At 48.5% G+C, this 14,012-nt stretch overlaps 8 non-coding genes and 2 pseudogenes across 8 annotated transcripts; all 10 read right to left on the bottom strand.

Annotated features, from left to right (window-relative positions):
• Positions 1–60: 60 nt before the first annotated feature.
• On the bottom strand, positions 61–179 carry LOC140218080 (5S ribosomal RNA). The gene has a single exon (XR_011894542.1). It is a non-coding gene; the product is annotated as a 5S ribosomal RNA (ribosomal RNA).
• Positions 180–697: 518 nt separating this feature from the next.
• On the bottom strand, positions 698–816 carry LOC140218081 (5S ribosomal RNA). The gene has a single exon (XR_011894543.1). It is a non-coding gene; the product is annotated as a 5S ribosomal RNA (ribosomal RNA).
• A 516-nt stretch (positions 817–1,332) lies between these two features.
• On the bottom strand, positions 1,333–1,451 carry LOC140218082 (5S ribosomal RNA). The gene has a single exon (XR_011894544.1). It is a non-coding gene; the product is annotated as a 5S ribosomal RNA (ribosomal RNA).
• A 518-nt stretch (positions 1,452–1,969) lies between these two features.
• On the bottom strand, positions 1,970–2,088 carry LOC140218083 (5S ribosomal RNA). The gene has a single exon (XR_011894545.1). It is a non-coding gene; the product is annotated as a 5S ribosomal RNA (ribosomal RNA).
• Positions 2,089–2,606: 518 nt separating this feature from the next.
• On the bottom strand, positions 2,607–2,725 carry LOC140218084 (5S ribosomal RNA). Its single transcript, XR_011894546.1, has one exon. It is a non-coding gene; the product is annotated as a 5S ribosomal RNA (ribosomal RNA).
• Positions 2,726–3,243: 518 nt separating this feature from the next.
• LOC140218085 (5S ribosomal RNA) lies at positions 3,244–3,362 on the bottom strand. Its single transcript, XR_011894547.1, has one exon. It is a non-coding gene; the product is annotated as a 5S ribosomal RNA (ribosomal RNA).
• A 517-nt stretch (positions 3,363–3,879) lies between these two features.
• On the bottom strand, positions 3,880–3,998 carry LOC140217839 (5S ribosomal RNA; annotated as a pseudogene).
• Positions 3,999–9,433: 5,435 nt separating this feature from the next.
• On the bottom strand, positions 9,434–9,552 carry LOC140218086 (5S ribosomal RNA). Its single transcript, XR_011894548.1, has one exon. It is a non-coding gene; the product is annotated as a 5S ribosomal RNA (ribosomal RNA).
• Positions 9,553–10,071: 519 nt separating this feature from the next.
• LOC140218087 (5S ribosomal RNA) lies at positions 10,072–10,190 on the bottom strand. Its single transcript, XR_011894549.1, has one exon. It is a non-coding gene; the product is annotated as a 5S ribosomal RNA (ribosomal RNA).
• A 518-nt stretch (positions 10,191–10,708) lies between these two features.
• Positions 10,709–10,827, bottom strand: LOC140217840 (5S ribosomal RNA; annotated as a pseudogene).
• Positions 10,828–14,012: the final 3,185 nt, after the last annotated feature.

The following is a 14,012-nucleotide window of genomic DNA, read 5'->3' on the forward strand; positions in this document are numbered from 1 at the left end:
AAAAGAAAAAAAATTAAGTCACAGAAGCACGCAATAAAAAAAAAAAAGCAAAAAGAAGGGTGCCATCAGCACTCGGTGTTCCCAGGTGGTCTCCCTCCCAAGTACTGACCGAGCCCAATGCTGCTTAGCTTCGGGGATCGGACGAGAACCGGCGTATTCAGCATGGTATGGCCGATGGCAGGGATGCTATGTTTACGACTGCACCTGTATCGTGCTATGTGCATTCGCAACGTATTGCTACAGCACGCACGCGGCACTGTCTTTCCGTTGACAGTACAGGCACACGTCGTGTACGTGGATTGCTCCGTTTGTTGTGGTTAGTCGCTGCCGAGTCGAGCTCGCAATAAAACAAGAGGACGAGCGCAACGATGTGCGTCCGCTGCAGCCCACGTTTGGCGCTAGTAATGAGCCAAGTTATTGATTGTCACTGAGCTGGATACGGGTGTAATAGGTAAACGGTTAGCAGTTTGTGCGACTAAATTTTGCACCATTACTTATACCGGTTACCACCGTCACTGCGCGTACAATCGCCTAGCGGCTTGCATATTGTTTTTGCACTTCGACGTTGGCTCTACCAGTAGGCTGCGCCAGTTGAACGTAACAGTAAATAAAACCAACCACACGTGAGTGTAAAAAAAAGAAAAAAAATTAAGTCACAGAAGCACGCAATAAAAAAAAAAAAAAGCAAAAAGAAGGGTGCCATCAGCACTCGGTGTTCCCAGGTGGTCTCCCTCCCAAGTACTGACCGAGCCCAATGCTGCTTAGCTTCGGGGATCGGACGAGAACCGGCGTATTCAGCATGGTATGGCCGATGGCAGGGATGCTATGTTTACGACTGCACCTGTATCGTGCTATGTGCATTCGCAACGTATTGCTACAGCACGCACGCGGCACTGTCTTTCCGTTGACAGTACAGGCACACGTCGTGTACGTGGATTGCTCCGTTTGTTGTGGTTAGTCGCTGCCGAGTCGAGCTCGCAATAAAACAAGAGGACGAGCGCAACGATGTGCGTCCGCTGCAGCCCACGTTTGGCGCTAGTAATGAGCCAAGTTATTGATTGTCACTGAGCTGGATACGGGTGTAATAGGTAAACGGTTAGCAGTTTGTGCGACTAAATTTTGCACCATTACTTATACCGGTTACCACCGTCACTGCGCGTACAATCGCCTAGCGGCTTGCATATTGTTTTTGCACTTCGACGTTGGCTCTACCAGTAGGCTGCGCCAGTTGAACGTAACAGTAAATAAAACCAACCACACGTGAGTGTAAAAAAAAGAAAAAAAATTAAGTCACAGAAGCACGCAATAAAAAAAAAAAAGCAAAAAGAAGGGTGCCATCAGCACTCGGTGTTCCCAGGTGGTCTCCCTCCCAAGTACTGACCGAGCCCAATGCTGCTTAGCTTCGGGGATCGGACGAGAACCGGCGTATTCAGCATGGTATGGCCGATGGCAGGGATGCTATGTTTACGACTGCACCTGTATCGTGCTATGTGCATTCGCAACGTATTGCTACAGCACGCACGCGGCACTGTCTTTCCGTTGACAGTACAGGCACACGTCGTGTACGTGGATTGCTCCGTTTGTTGTGGTTAGTCGCTGCCGAGTCGAGCTCGCAATAAAACAAGAGGACGAGCGCAACGATGTGCGTCCGCTGCAGCCCACGTTTGGCGCTAGTAATGAGCCAAGTTATTGATTGTCACTGAGCTGGATACGGGTGTAATAGGTAAACGGTTAGCAGTTTGTGCGACTAAATTTTGCACCATTACTTATACCGGTTACCACCGTCACTGCGCGTACAATCGCCTAGCGGCTTGCATATTGTTTTTGCACTTCGACGTTGGCTCTACCAGTAGGCTGCGCCAGTTGAACGTAACAGTAAATAAAACCAACCACACGTGAGTGTAAAAAAAAGAAAAGAAATTAAGTCACAGAAGCACGCAATAAAAAAAAAAAAAAGCAAAAAGAAGGGTGCCATCAGCACTCGGTGTTCCCAGGTGGTCTCCCTCCCAAGTACTGACCGAGCCCAATGCTGCTTAGCTTCGGGGATCGGACGAGAACCGGCGTATTCAGCATGGTATGGCCGATGGCAGGGATGCTATGTTTACGACTGCACCTGTATCGTGCTATGTGCATTCGCAACGTATTGCTACAGCACGCACGCGGCACTGTCTTTCCGTTGACAGTACAGGCACACGTCGTGTACGTGGATTGCTCCGTTTGTTGTGGTTAGTCGCTGCCGAGTCGAGCTCGCAATAAAACAAGAGGACGAGCGCAACGATGTGCGTCCGCTGCAGCCCACGTTTGGCGCTAGTAATGAGCCAAGTTATTGATTGTCACTGAGCTGGATACGGGTGTAATAGGTAAACGGTTAGCAGTTTGTGCGACTAAATTTTGCACCATTACTTATACCGGTTACCACCGTCACTGCGCGTACAATCGCCTAGCGGCTTGCATATTGTTTTTGCACTTCGACGTTGGCTCTACCAGTAGGCTGCGCCAGTTGAACGTAACAGTAAATAAAACCAACCACACGTGAGTGTAAAAAAAAGAAAAAAAATTAAGTCACAGAAGCACGCAATAAAAAAAAAAAAAAGCAAAAAGAAGGGTGCCATCAGCACTCGGTGTTCCCAGGTGGTCTCCCTCCCAAGTACTGACCGAGCCCAATGCTGCTTAGCTTCGGGGATCGGACGAGAACCGGCGTATTCAGCATGGTATGGCCGATGGCAGGGATGCTATGTTTACGACTGCACCTGTATCGTGCTATGTGCATTCGCAACGTATTGCTACAGCACGCACGCGGCACTGTCTTTCCGTTGACAGTACAGGCACACGTCGTGTACGTGGATTGCTCCGTTTGTTGTGGTTAGTCGCTGCCGAGTCGAGCTCGCAATAAAACAAGAGGACGAGCGCAACGATGTGCGTCCGCTGCAGCCCACGTTTGGCGCTAGTAATGAGCCAAGTTATTGATTGTCACTGAGCTGGATACGGGTGTAATAGGTAAACGGTTAGCAGTTTGTGCGACTAAATTTTGCACCATTACTTATACCGGTTACCACCGTCACTGCGCGTACAATCGCCTAGCGGCTTGCATATTGTTTTTGCACTTCGACGTTGGCTCTACCAGTAGGCTGCGCCAGTTGAACGTAACAGTAAATAAAACCAACCACACGTGAGTGTAAAAAAAAGAAAAAAAATTAAGTCACAGAAGCACGCAATAAAAAAAAAAAAAAGCAAAAAGAAGGGTGCCATCAGCACTCGGTGTTCCCAGGTGGTCTCCCTCCCAAGTACTGACCGAGCCCAATGCTGCTTAGCTTCGGGGATCGGACGAGAACCGGCGTATTCAGCATGGTATGGCCGATGGCAGGGATGCTATGTTTACGACTGCACCTGTATCGTGCTATGTGCATTCGCAACGTATTGCTACAGCACGCACGCGGCACTGTCTTTCCGTTGACAGTACAGGCACACGTCGTGTACGTGGATTGCTCCGTTTGTTGTGGTTAGTCGCTGCCGAGTCGAGCTCGCAATAAAACAAGAGGACGAGCGCAACGATGTGCGTCCGCTGCAGCCCACGTTTGGCGCTAGTAATGAGCCAAGTTATTGATTGTCACTGAGCTGGATACGGGTGTAATAGGTAAACGGTTAGCAGTTTGTGCGACTAAATTTTGCACCATTACTTATACCGGTTACCACCGTCACTGCGCGTACAATCGCCTAGCGGCTTGCATATTGTTTTTGCACTTCGACGTTGGCTCTACCAGTAGGCTGCGCCAGTTGAACGTAACAGTAAATAAAACCAACCACACGTGAGTGTAAAAAAAAGAAAAAAAATTAAGTCACAGAAGCACGCAATAAAAAAAAAAAAAGCAAAAAGAAGGGTGCCATCAGCACTCGGTGTTCCCAGGTGGTCTCCCTCCCAAGTACTGACCGAGCCCAATGCTGCTTAGCTTCGGGGATCGGACGAGAACCGGCGTATTCAGCATGGTATGGCCGATTTTTTTTTTTTTTCTTTATTGCCAATCCTCGACATGTCACCACAACACACATTCCTTAAATGATATACACAGAAACGAAAGAAAAAGACAAAAAGGAAATAATGAATACAAAAACGGAACAAGAAACAGTAATATACACATTCGTTGCCGTCCGCTACTGTGGCATGACATTGTCGTATTAAAATTCCTTGAGCGCTGTCAGGGGTTCAACCCTCGGCAGCCACTCAGGAACAGGCTGTTGCAACTTCTGCACTTCTACATATTTTTGCATACATTCTCGAAAGTATAAACGCGCCGGTCGGGCATCCGGGTCACAATGGTAGCCCGCCATTCTTGCGCGCCATAAACAGTGGAGGCCTGTTAGCATGATAAGGTCGTACGGGAATCCTTCGTCATCATTAACTGCCAGAAACCTGATTCCGTGTGGATCTATCGGTAACTCCTTTTTCAAAGTTCTTTGCAACACGTCCCAGAAGAAAACCCCCTCCCAACAGTGGATGAAGACATGATCTATGCTTTCCGGTTTTTTACAAATGAGGCAGTGGGTTCCCCACGGCATGTAGAACCCACGTTGTTCCAGGAAAATTTTAACAGATAAGGTACCGGTATGTAATTTAAAGAAGAAAGATTTCGTGGCTGGTTGAACTGGCATCATCTTCACCCTTTTCAAGACGTCTAGGCCTGGGCCTCCACTGTACACGGCTCTGTACATGGGTACAAGCAATACACTATCACACAAATCACGGTATAACTTTTTCCGTTTTGCATTCCACAAATATTCACTTGAAAAACGAACACGCAAAAAAGAAACACTATCAACTATTTCCCGAAAGAACCCACGGACAGATCCTGGCATTATTTCGGTACCTACTACAAACTCGGGAAGTGATCTTGAAAGCCTCATTTGGATCACCGTGCGCAGAAATGGGTCGTTTGTATCTCGAAAGAAGAAGAATCTATTCACCAGTTGACGCAAGAAAAGGTGCGCCAACCCCAGACCACCATCCTTCACGCGTCGGAAGAGATTATCTCGGCTGCATCGCTCCCAGCTCGATGCCCACACGAATACAGCGAACACGCGGTGCAGTTTCTGCACATTAATCCGAGAGCACTGTAGGACCTGCATCACGTACCAGATCTTTGTCACGAGAAACGTGTTGCACGCTGTAGCTCGCGCGAACATGGACAAGTGAACGGCGTTCCATCGGTCGGCTTTTTCTTTTACTTCTTTTGTTCGCTCCTTCCAGTATTCGCTACTGTCCTTGTAGGCATCAAGGGGTGCGCCAAGGTACTTAACTGGCGTCGTGACCCAGGTTACGTTGGAAAAGTGGTCTGGTGTGGACGCCCATTCCCCGTGCCAAAACCCCAAACATTTCTGCCAGTTCACGAAGCTATTAGTGGCATTACCAAACTGTCTGACGATACTCACTGCGTTCAATACACTTTGCGTATCTTTACAACATACAGCCACATCGTCAGCATATGCCAATAACTTCACCTCTGCTGCTTGGAGGCAAAATCCCTTAATGTATTCATTTTCAATGATGGCCTGACATAGCGTTTCTATGTAAACACAAAACAGGAGTGGGCTGAGTGGACAACCCTGGCGAACGGAGCGCTTCACGTTAATGGGGGCCCCCAGCATTTGATTAATTATAAGTCTCGTATAGCAACTCCGGTACGCCATGGTCACCCCCTCAGTGATTATGTGGCCAAAATTAACATGTTGAAGGATGGTGAGCAATATCTCGTGAGAAACACAGTCAAATGCTTTCTCCAAGTCTAGCTGGAGGCTCGCAACTGCCTCACACATGGCATCACAACACTCCAGCACACACTTCAACTTATGAATGTTAGTAAAGATGGTTCTTCCGCGAATTCCACACGTCTGGTGTGGGCCGACTACATCCTTAATGACTGACTGCATACGCCGTGCCAACACCTTCATCAATATTTTGTAGTCGCAATTAGTAAGCGCAATGGGTCTGTATGATGAAAGTTGCTTGAGCTTTTCGGTGTCTTCTGTTTTCGGTATTAGTACGGTATGGGACTGGCCAAAGGATGGTGGAAGTATTTTCAGTTCGTATACTTCGTTGTAAACGGCGGTTAAGATATGAGCTAGGTGGCCTTTAAAAGATTTGTACCAGGCGGCACAAAGACCGTCTGGACCTGGCGACTTGCCAGGATTCAGGTCTTCGATGGCCTTCATCACTTCATGTTCTGTTAATGGTCGTTCTAAGGTTTCTTTAACTTCAGACGACAGCTGTGGCATTCGTTGCAAAAATAAATTATTGAAATCGTGCATGTTGACAGGCCTGAATGCAAAAAGTTTTTTGTAATGCTCAAGGAACGCATGCCCTATGTTATTGTTATCGGTTAATACCACCCCTTCATATTCAATGGCCTCAATCTGCTTACGTCTGGAATGTTTTTTTTCTAGTCCCATCGCTCTTTTCGTTGGCGTTTCCCCGCATGTTAGTCTTTCTGCTCTAGCACGCACGAGTGCGCCTCGATAGCGTTCTTCGTCGAACACTTCGAGCTTTTTCTTAACAGCGCGCATATCGTCTTGATAAGCGCCCGGTTGCTTGCATTCCAGCGTCGCCAATTTTGCCAGCAATGTTTTTAAATCCTTTTCACTGGCCTTTTCTTCATAACGCAGTACGCTACTTCTTTCAATTGCTTTCATTTTGATGGTTTGCTTCAACAACTCCCATTCCTCGCCAAACTTTATAGAACTATCCGTTGCAAAAGAATTCAGAGCAGCCACTACCTTTTCATTAAAAGTTTCATCTCGTAGCAGCTCAGAATTCATTTTCCACAGTTCCCAAACGAATTTGTTTCGTTCTTTCTTGCTGCCTACCCTGCATTTTACCAGGCAGTGATCCGAGAATGATATGGCCGTAACTGCATAGCACTGGCATTTTTCTACCAAATCGTATGATAGATAGATCCGGTCTAATCGTGCGTGACTTGTGCCCTGAAAGTGAGTGTACATCACGTCTCGGTCAGCCCGAAAACACTCAGCGACATCTTCTAATTCGAACTCATGTATAATTTGTGCGAGGATATCGCTGCTTTTGTCATAAACTACGCGTCGCGTAGACCTATCCTCAGCATTCAATACGCAGTTGAAATCCCCTACACAGGCTATTGTTTTTTGCACAGAGAAGTGATGCTTTAGGTTCAAAAAGAAAGTTGCCCTCTCTTGCACTGTATTAGGTGCATAAATGCACAACACGCGCCATTTGACATCGCAATAACTGAAATCACAAACGACAAGTCGACCGGAAGTGCACGAGCAGTAACCGTCAATAACCAGTCCTGGAAGCTTCCTCACGAACAACACACATCCCGCCGAAGTCCCTAAGGCGTGGCTCACTACCGTATAGTAGTTGTACGTGAACCTTTGCACCATGCTCCCGGTCTCCTCCTCGCCGTCTACCTTGGTTTCTTGCACGGCTAAAACGTCGAGGTCGTGGTCCACTAGTAGTCTGTAAACCTGACTCTGTTTCTTTTTGGCGGCCAGACCTCGAACGTTTAGCGTGCCGAGGCTAAGCGACGGGTTGGTAGCCATTACTGATTTAAACGGGAGGGGAGAAGGCCCGGAGCATGGTGCTCACCTTAACGTCTAGCTGACCGCTAGACGCCTCCGTGGCCATCCGGTGGCCGTCGTCCGAGTTCGTCTTTGGTCGGCTTCGGGGTGAGCCTGCGGTCAGCCTCCAAGTTCGGCTTAGGCTTGATGGTGGAGCGCCTTCCGGGTAGCGTCTTAGCGGGTGGTGGCTCGGAGTCACCGCCGGCCTTTCCGTCGACTTTCTCCTCGTGCTGCAGGGATCTCTTGACCGGTGCCGAGACGGATTCGACGCGGGCGCTAGCATGGGTCGCGTTGTCGTCCGCCTCTGCCTGCGTTGCATCCGTAGCTCGCTGGTGGCTCTCATTTTCTTGCGGGGCCGTCTGCACGCTCTCGACTGTAGCTGCTGGTTCCTTAGGGGGAGGGATATTATTCCTTCCTGCTTCGGCCTGCTTGGTCGTCGCGCTCGTTTCTGCCGCCACGTTGCTGTTTCCAGCACCCTTGGCCGCTTCCTCCGCCTCGGTCACGTCCATCATATGTTCTGATGCCGACGGCTCGCTCTGCGCCGAGCCCGCGGCTACTGCGTAAGAGCGTACACAGTCCGCGTCGTTGTGTCCAAAAAGCCTGCACCGGGAACAACGGGGAACCTTGCATTCTCGTCGAACGTGGCCAGAGCCCCGGCAGCGTAGGCACTGCATGGGGCGACCTGGGGCTACCACCAGCGCAAGCTCGCCGGCGACGCGGATCTGGTGGGGCAGGTCGTCAACTTTCATTCCGGCTTTCAGCTGCAGCAGCACTGCTCGGGTCGTCGAGCCCTTGTCGGAAACGCCATCCACTCGCCAGCGCTCCCGGGTCACTTCCGTCACTTTGCCGAAGGAGGCCAGCGCGGTCTTGACGTCTTCGTCGTCCACCCCATGCAGAAGCCAGTGGATACGAAGCTTCACCTGTTGTTCCTTGGGGTCGATGACCAGGCAGCGACGCCCCTTCACCTGTAGCTCCTTCAGGGCAGCCAGCTTTTCGGCAGCCTCGGCTGTCTTCATCGTCACCGCCCATACATGGTTGATTTGGTATGCTCCAAGGGCGACGACGCCAGAGAGCATACCAACAGCTTGAAGCGCGTCCCGGAAATCTTCCACACGGAACGGGCGAACACGAGCGTCGCCGTGCAAAAAAACTGTATTTAAAACAATGCGTCCTGTAGGTAGCCGAGGCAAAATAATCTGGAAATCCTTATCTTCCTCCGTCGAAAGCCTGTTGCCGCGGCTAACAGCCGCATATGCCGCTCCATTGGAGCCCATGATCCTACGATCCGTTTAGCTCGGGAGCCGGAAGCAGAATGCATGGTATGGCCGATGGCAGGGATGCTATGTTTACGACTGCACCTGTATCGTGCTATGTGCATTCGCAACGTATTGCTACAGCACGCACGCGGCACTGTCTTTCCGTTGACAGTACAGGCACACGTCGTGTACGTGGATTGCTCCGTTTGTTGTGGTTAGTCGCTGCCGAGTCGAGCTCGCAATAACAAGAGGACGAGCGCAACGATGTGCGTCCGCTGCAGCCCACGTTTGGCGCTAGTAATGAGCCAAGTTATTGATTGTCACTGAGCTGGATACGGGTGTAATAGGTAAACGGTTAGCAGTTTGTGCGACTAAATTTTGCACCATTACTTATACCGGTTACCACCGTCACTGCGCGTACAATCGCCTAGCGGCTTGCATATTGTTTTTGCACTTCGACGTTGGCTCTACCAGTAGGCTGCGCCAGTTGAACGTAACAGTAAATAAAACCAACCACACGTGAGTGTAAAAAAAAGAAAAAAAATTAAGTCACAGAAGCACGCAATAAAAAAAAAAAGCAAAAAGAAGGGTGCCATCAGCACTCGGTGTTCCCAGGTGGTCTCCCTCCCAAGTACTGACCGAGCCCAATGCTGCTTAGCTTCGGGGATCGGACGAGAACCGGCGTATTCAGCATGGTATGGCCGATGGCAGGGATGCTATGTTTACGACTGCACCTGTATCGTGCTATGTGCATTCGCAACGTATTGCTACAGCACGCACGCGGCACTGTCTTTCCGTTGACAGTACAGGCACACGTCGTGTACGTGGATTGCTCCGTTTGTTGTGGTTAGTCGCTGCCGAGTCGAGCTCGCAATAAAACAAGAGGACGAGCGCAACGATGTGCGTCCGCTGCAGCCCACGTTTGGCGCTAGTAATGAGCCAAGTTATTGATTGTCACTGAGCTGGATACGGGTGTAATAGGTAAACGGTTAGCAGTTTGTGCGACTAAATTTTGCACCATTACTTATACCGGTTACCACCGTCACTGCGCGTACAATCGCCTAGCGGCTTGCATATTGTTTTTGCACTTCGACGTTGGCTCTACCAGTAGGCTGCGCCAGTTGAACGTAACAGTAAATAAAACCAACCACACGTGAGTGTAAAAAAAAGAAAAAAAATTAGGTCACAGAAGCACGCAATAAAAAAAAAAAAAAAGCAAAAAGAAGGGTGCCATCAGCACTCGGTGTTCCCAGGTGGTCTCCCTCCCAAGTACTGACCGAGCCCAATGCTGCTTAGCTTCGGGGATCGGACGAGAACCGGCGTATTCAGCATGGTATGGCCGATGGCAGGGATGCTATGTTTACGACTGCACCTGTATCGTGCTATGTGCATTCGCAACGTATTGCTACAGCACGCACGCGGCACTGTCTTTCCGTTGACAGTACAGGCACACGTCGTGTACGTGGATTGCTCCGTTTGTTGTGGTTAGTCGCTGCCGAGTCGAGCTCGCAATAAAACAAGAGGACGAGCGCAACGATGTGCGTCCGCTGCAGCCCACGTTTGGCGCTAGTAATGAGCCAAGTTATTGATTGTCACTGAGCTGGATACGGGTGTAATAGGTAAACGGTTAGCAGTTTGTGCGACTAAATTTTGCACCATTACTTATACCGGTTACCACCGTCACTGCGCGTACAATCGCCTAGCGGCTTGCATATTGTTTTTGCACTTCGACGTTGGCTCTACCAGTAGGCTGCGCCAGTTGAACGTAACAGTAAATAAAACCAACCACACGTGAGTGTAAAAAAAAGAAAAAAAATTAAGTCACAGAAGCACGCAATAAAAAAAAAAAAAAGCAAAAAGAAGGGTGCCATCAGCACTCGGTGTTCCCAGGTGGTCTCCCTCCCAAGTACTGACCGAGCCCAATGCTGCTTAGCTTCGGGGATCGGACGAGAACCGGCGTATTCAGCATGGTATGGCCGATTTTTTTTTTTTTTTTCTTTATTGCCAATCCTCGACATGTCACCACAACACACATTCCTTAAATGATATACACAGAAACGAAAGAAAAAGACAAAAAGGAAATAATGAATACAAAAACGGAACAAGAAACAGTAATATACACATTCGTTGCCGTCCGCTACTGTGGCATGACATTGTCGTATTAAAATTCCTTGAGCGCTGTCAGGGGTTCAACCCTCGGCAGCCACTCAGGAACAGGCTGTTGCAACTTCTGCACTTCTACATATTTTTGCATACATTCTCGAAAGTATAAACGCGCCGGTCGGGCATCCGGGTCACAATGGTAGCCCGCCATTCTTGCGCGCCATAAACAGTGGAGGCCTGTTAGCATGATAAGGTCGTACGGGAATCCTTCGTCATCATTAACTGCCAGAAACCTGATTCCGTGTGGATCTATCGGTAACTCCTTTTTCAAAGTTCTTTGCAACACGTCCCAGAAGAAAACCCCCTCCCAACAGTGGATGAAGACATGATCTATGCTTTCCGGTTTTTTACAAATGAGGCAGTGGGTTCCCCACGGCATGTAGAACCCACGTTGTTCCAGGAAAATTTTAACAGATAAGGTACCGGTATGTAATTTAAAGAAGAAAGATTTCGTGGCTGGTTGAACTGGCATCATCTTCACCCTTTTCAAGACGTCTAGGCCTGGGCCTCCACTGTACACGGCTCTGTACATGGGTACAAGCAATACACTATCACACAAATCACGGTATAACTTTTTCCGTTTTGCATTCCACAAATATTCACTTGAAAAACGAACACGCAAAAAAGAAACACTATCAACTATTTCCCGAAAGAACCCACGGACAGATCCTGGCATTATTTCGGTACCTACTACAAACTCGGGAAGTGATCTTGAAAGCCTCATTTGGATCACCGTGCGCAGAAATGGGTCGTTTGTATCTCGAAAGAAGAAGAATCTATTCACCAGTTGACGCAAGAAAAGGTGCGCCAACCCCAGACCACCATCCTTCACGCGTCGGAAGAGATTATCTCGGCTGCATCGCTCCCAGCTCGATGCCCACACGAATACAGCGAACACGCGGTGCAGTTTCTGCACATTAATCCGAGAGCACTGTAGGACCTGCATCACGTACCAGATCTTTGTCACGAGAAACGTGTTGCACGCTGTAGCTCGCGCGAACATGGACAAGTGAACGGCGTTCCATCGGTCGGCTTTTTCTTTTACTTCTTTTGTTCGCTCCTTCCAGTATTCGCTACTGTCCTTGTAGGCATCAAGGGGTGCGCCAAGGTACTTAACTGGCGTCGTGACCCAGGTTACGTTGGAAAAGTGGTCTGGTGTGGACGCCCATTCCCCGTGCCAAAACCCCAAACATTTCTGCCAGTTCACGAAGCTATTAGTGGCATTACCAAACTGTCTGACGATACTCACTGCGTTCAATACACTTTGCGTATCTTTACAACATACAGCCACATCGTCAGCATATGCCAATAACTTCACCTCTGCTGCTTGGAGGCAAAATCCCTTAATGTATTCATTTTCAATGATGGCCTGACATAGCGTTTCTATGTAAACACAAAACAGGAGTGGGCTGAGTGGACAACCCTGGCGAACGGAGCGCTTCACGTTAATGGGGGCCCCCAGCATTTGATTAATTATAAGTCTCGTATAGCAACTCCGGTACGCCATGGTCACCCCCTCAGTGATTATGTGGCCAAAATTAACATGTTGAAGGATGGTGAGCAATATCTCGTGAGAAACACAGTCAAATGCTTTCTCCAAGTCTAGCTGGAGGCTCGCAACTGCCTCACACATGGCATCACAACACTCCAGCACACACTTCAACTTATGAATGTTAGTAAAGATGGTTCTTCCGCGAATTCCACACGTCTGGTGTGGGCCGACTACATCCTTAATGACTGACTGCATACGCCGTGCCAACACCTTCATCAATATTTTGTAGTCGCAATTAGTAAGCGCAATGGGTCTGTATGATGAAAGTTGCTTGAGCTTTTCGGTGTCTTCTGTTTTCGGTATTAGTACGGTATGGGACTGGCCAAAGGATGGTGGAAGTATTTTCAGTTCGTATGCTTCGTTGTAAACGGCGGTTAAGATATGAGCTAGGTGGCCTTTAAAAGATTTGTACCAGGCGGCACAAAGACCGTCTGGACCTGGCGACTTGCCAGGATTCAGGTCTTCGATGGCCTTCATCACTTCATGTTCTGTTAATGGTCGTTCTAAGGTTTCTTTAACTTCAGACGACAGCTGTGGCATTCGTTGCAAAAATAAATTATTGAAATCGTGCATGTTGACAGGCCTGAATGCAAAAAGTTTTTTGTAATGCTCAAGGAACGCATGCCCTATGTTATTGTTATCGGTTAATACCACCCCTTCATATTCAATGGCCTCAATCTGCTTACGTCTGGAATGTTTTTTTTCTAGTCCCATCGCTCTTTTCGTTGGCGTTTCCCCGCATGTTAGTCTTTCTGCTCTAGCACGCACGAGTGCGCCTCGATAGCGTTCTTCGTCGAACACTTCGAGCTTTTTCTTAACAGCGCGCATATCGTCTTGATAAGCGCCCGGTTGCTTGCATTCCAGCGTCGCCAATTTTGCCAGCAATGTTTTTAAATCCTTTTCACTGGCCTTTTCTTCATAACGCAGTACGCTACTTCTTTCAATTGCTTTCATTTTGATGGTTTGCTTCAACAACTCCCATTCCTCGCCAAACTTTATAGAACTATCCGTTGCAAAAGAATTCAGAGCAGCCACTACCTTTTCATTAAAAGTTTCATCTCGTAGCAGCTCAGAATTCATTTTCCACAGTTCCCAAACGAATTTGTTTCGTTCTTTCTTGCTGCCTACCCTGCATTTTACCAGGCAGTGATCCGAGAATGATATGGCCGTAACTGCATAGCACTGGCATTTTTCTACCAAATCGTATGATAGATAGATCCGGTCTAATCGTGCGTGACTTGTGCCCTGAAAGTGAGTGTACATCACGTCTCGGTCAGCCCGAAAACACTCAGCGACATCTTCTAATTCGAACTCATGTATAATTTGTGCGAGGATATCGCTGCTTTTGTCATAAACTACGCGTCGCGTAGACCTATCCTCAGCATTCAATACGCAGTTGAAATCCCCTACACAGGCTATTGTTTTTTGCACAGAGAAGTGATGCTTTAGGTTCA

This window comes from Dermacentor andersoni, chromosome 4, assembly GCF_023375885.2.
Source record: "Dermacentor andersoni chromosome 4, qqDerAnde1_hic_scaffold, whole genome shotgun sequence".
Classification (NCBI taxonomy): Eukaryota; Metazoa; Arthropoda; class Arachnida; order Ixodida; family Ixodidae; genus Dermacentor; species Dermacentor andersoni.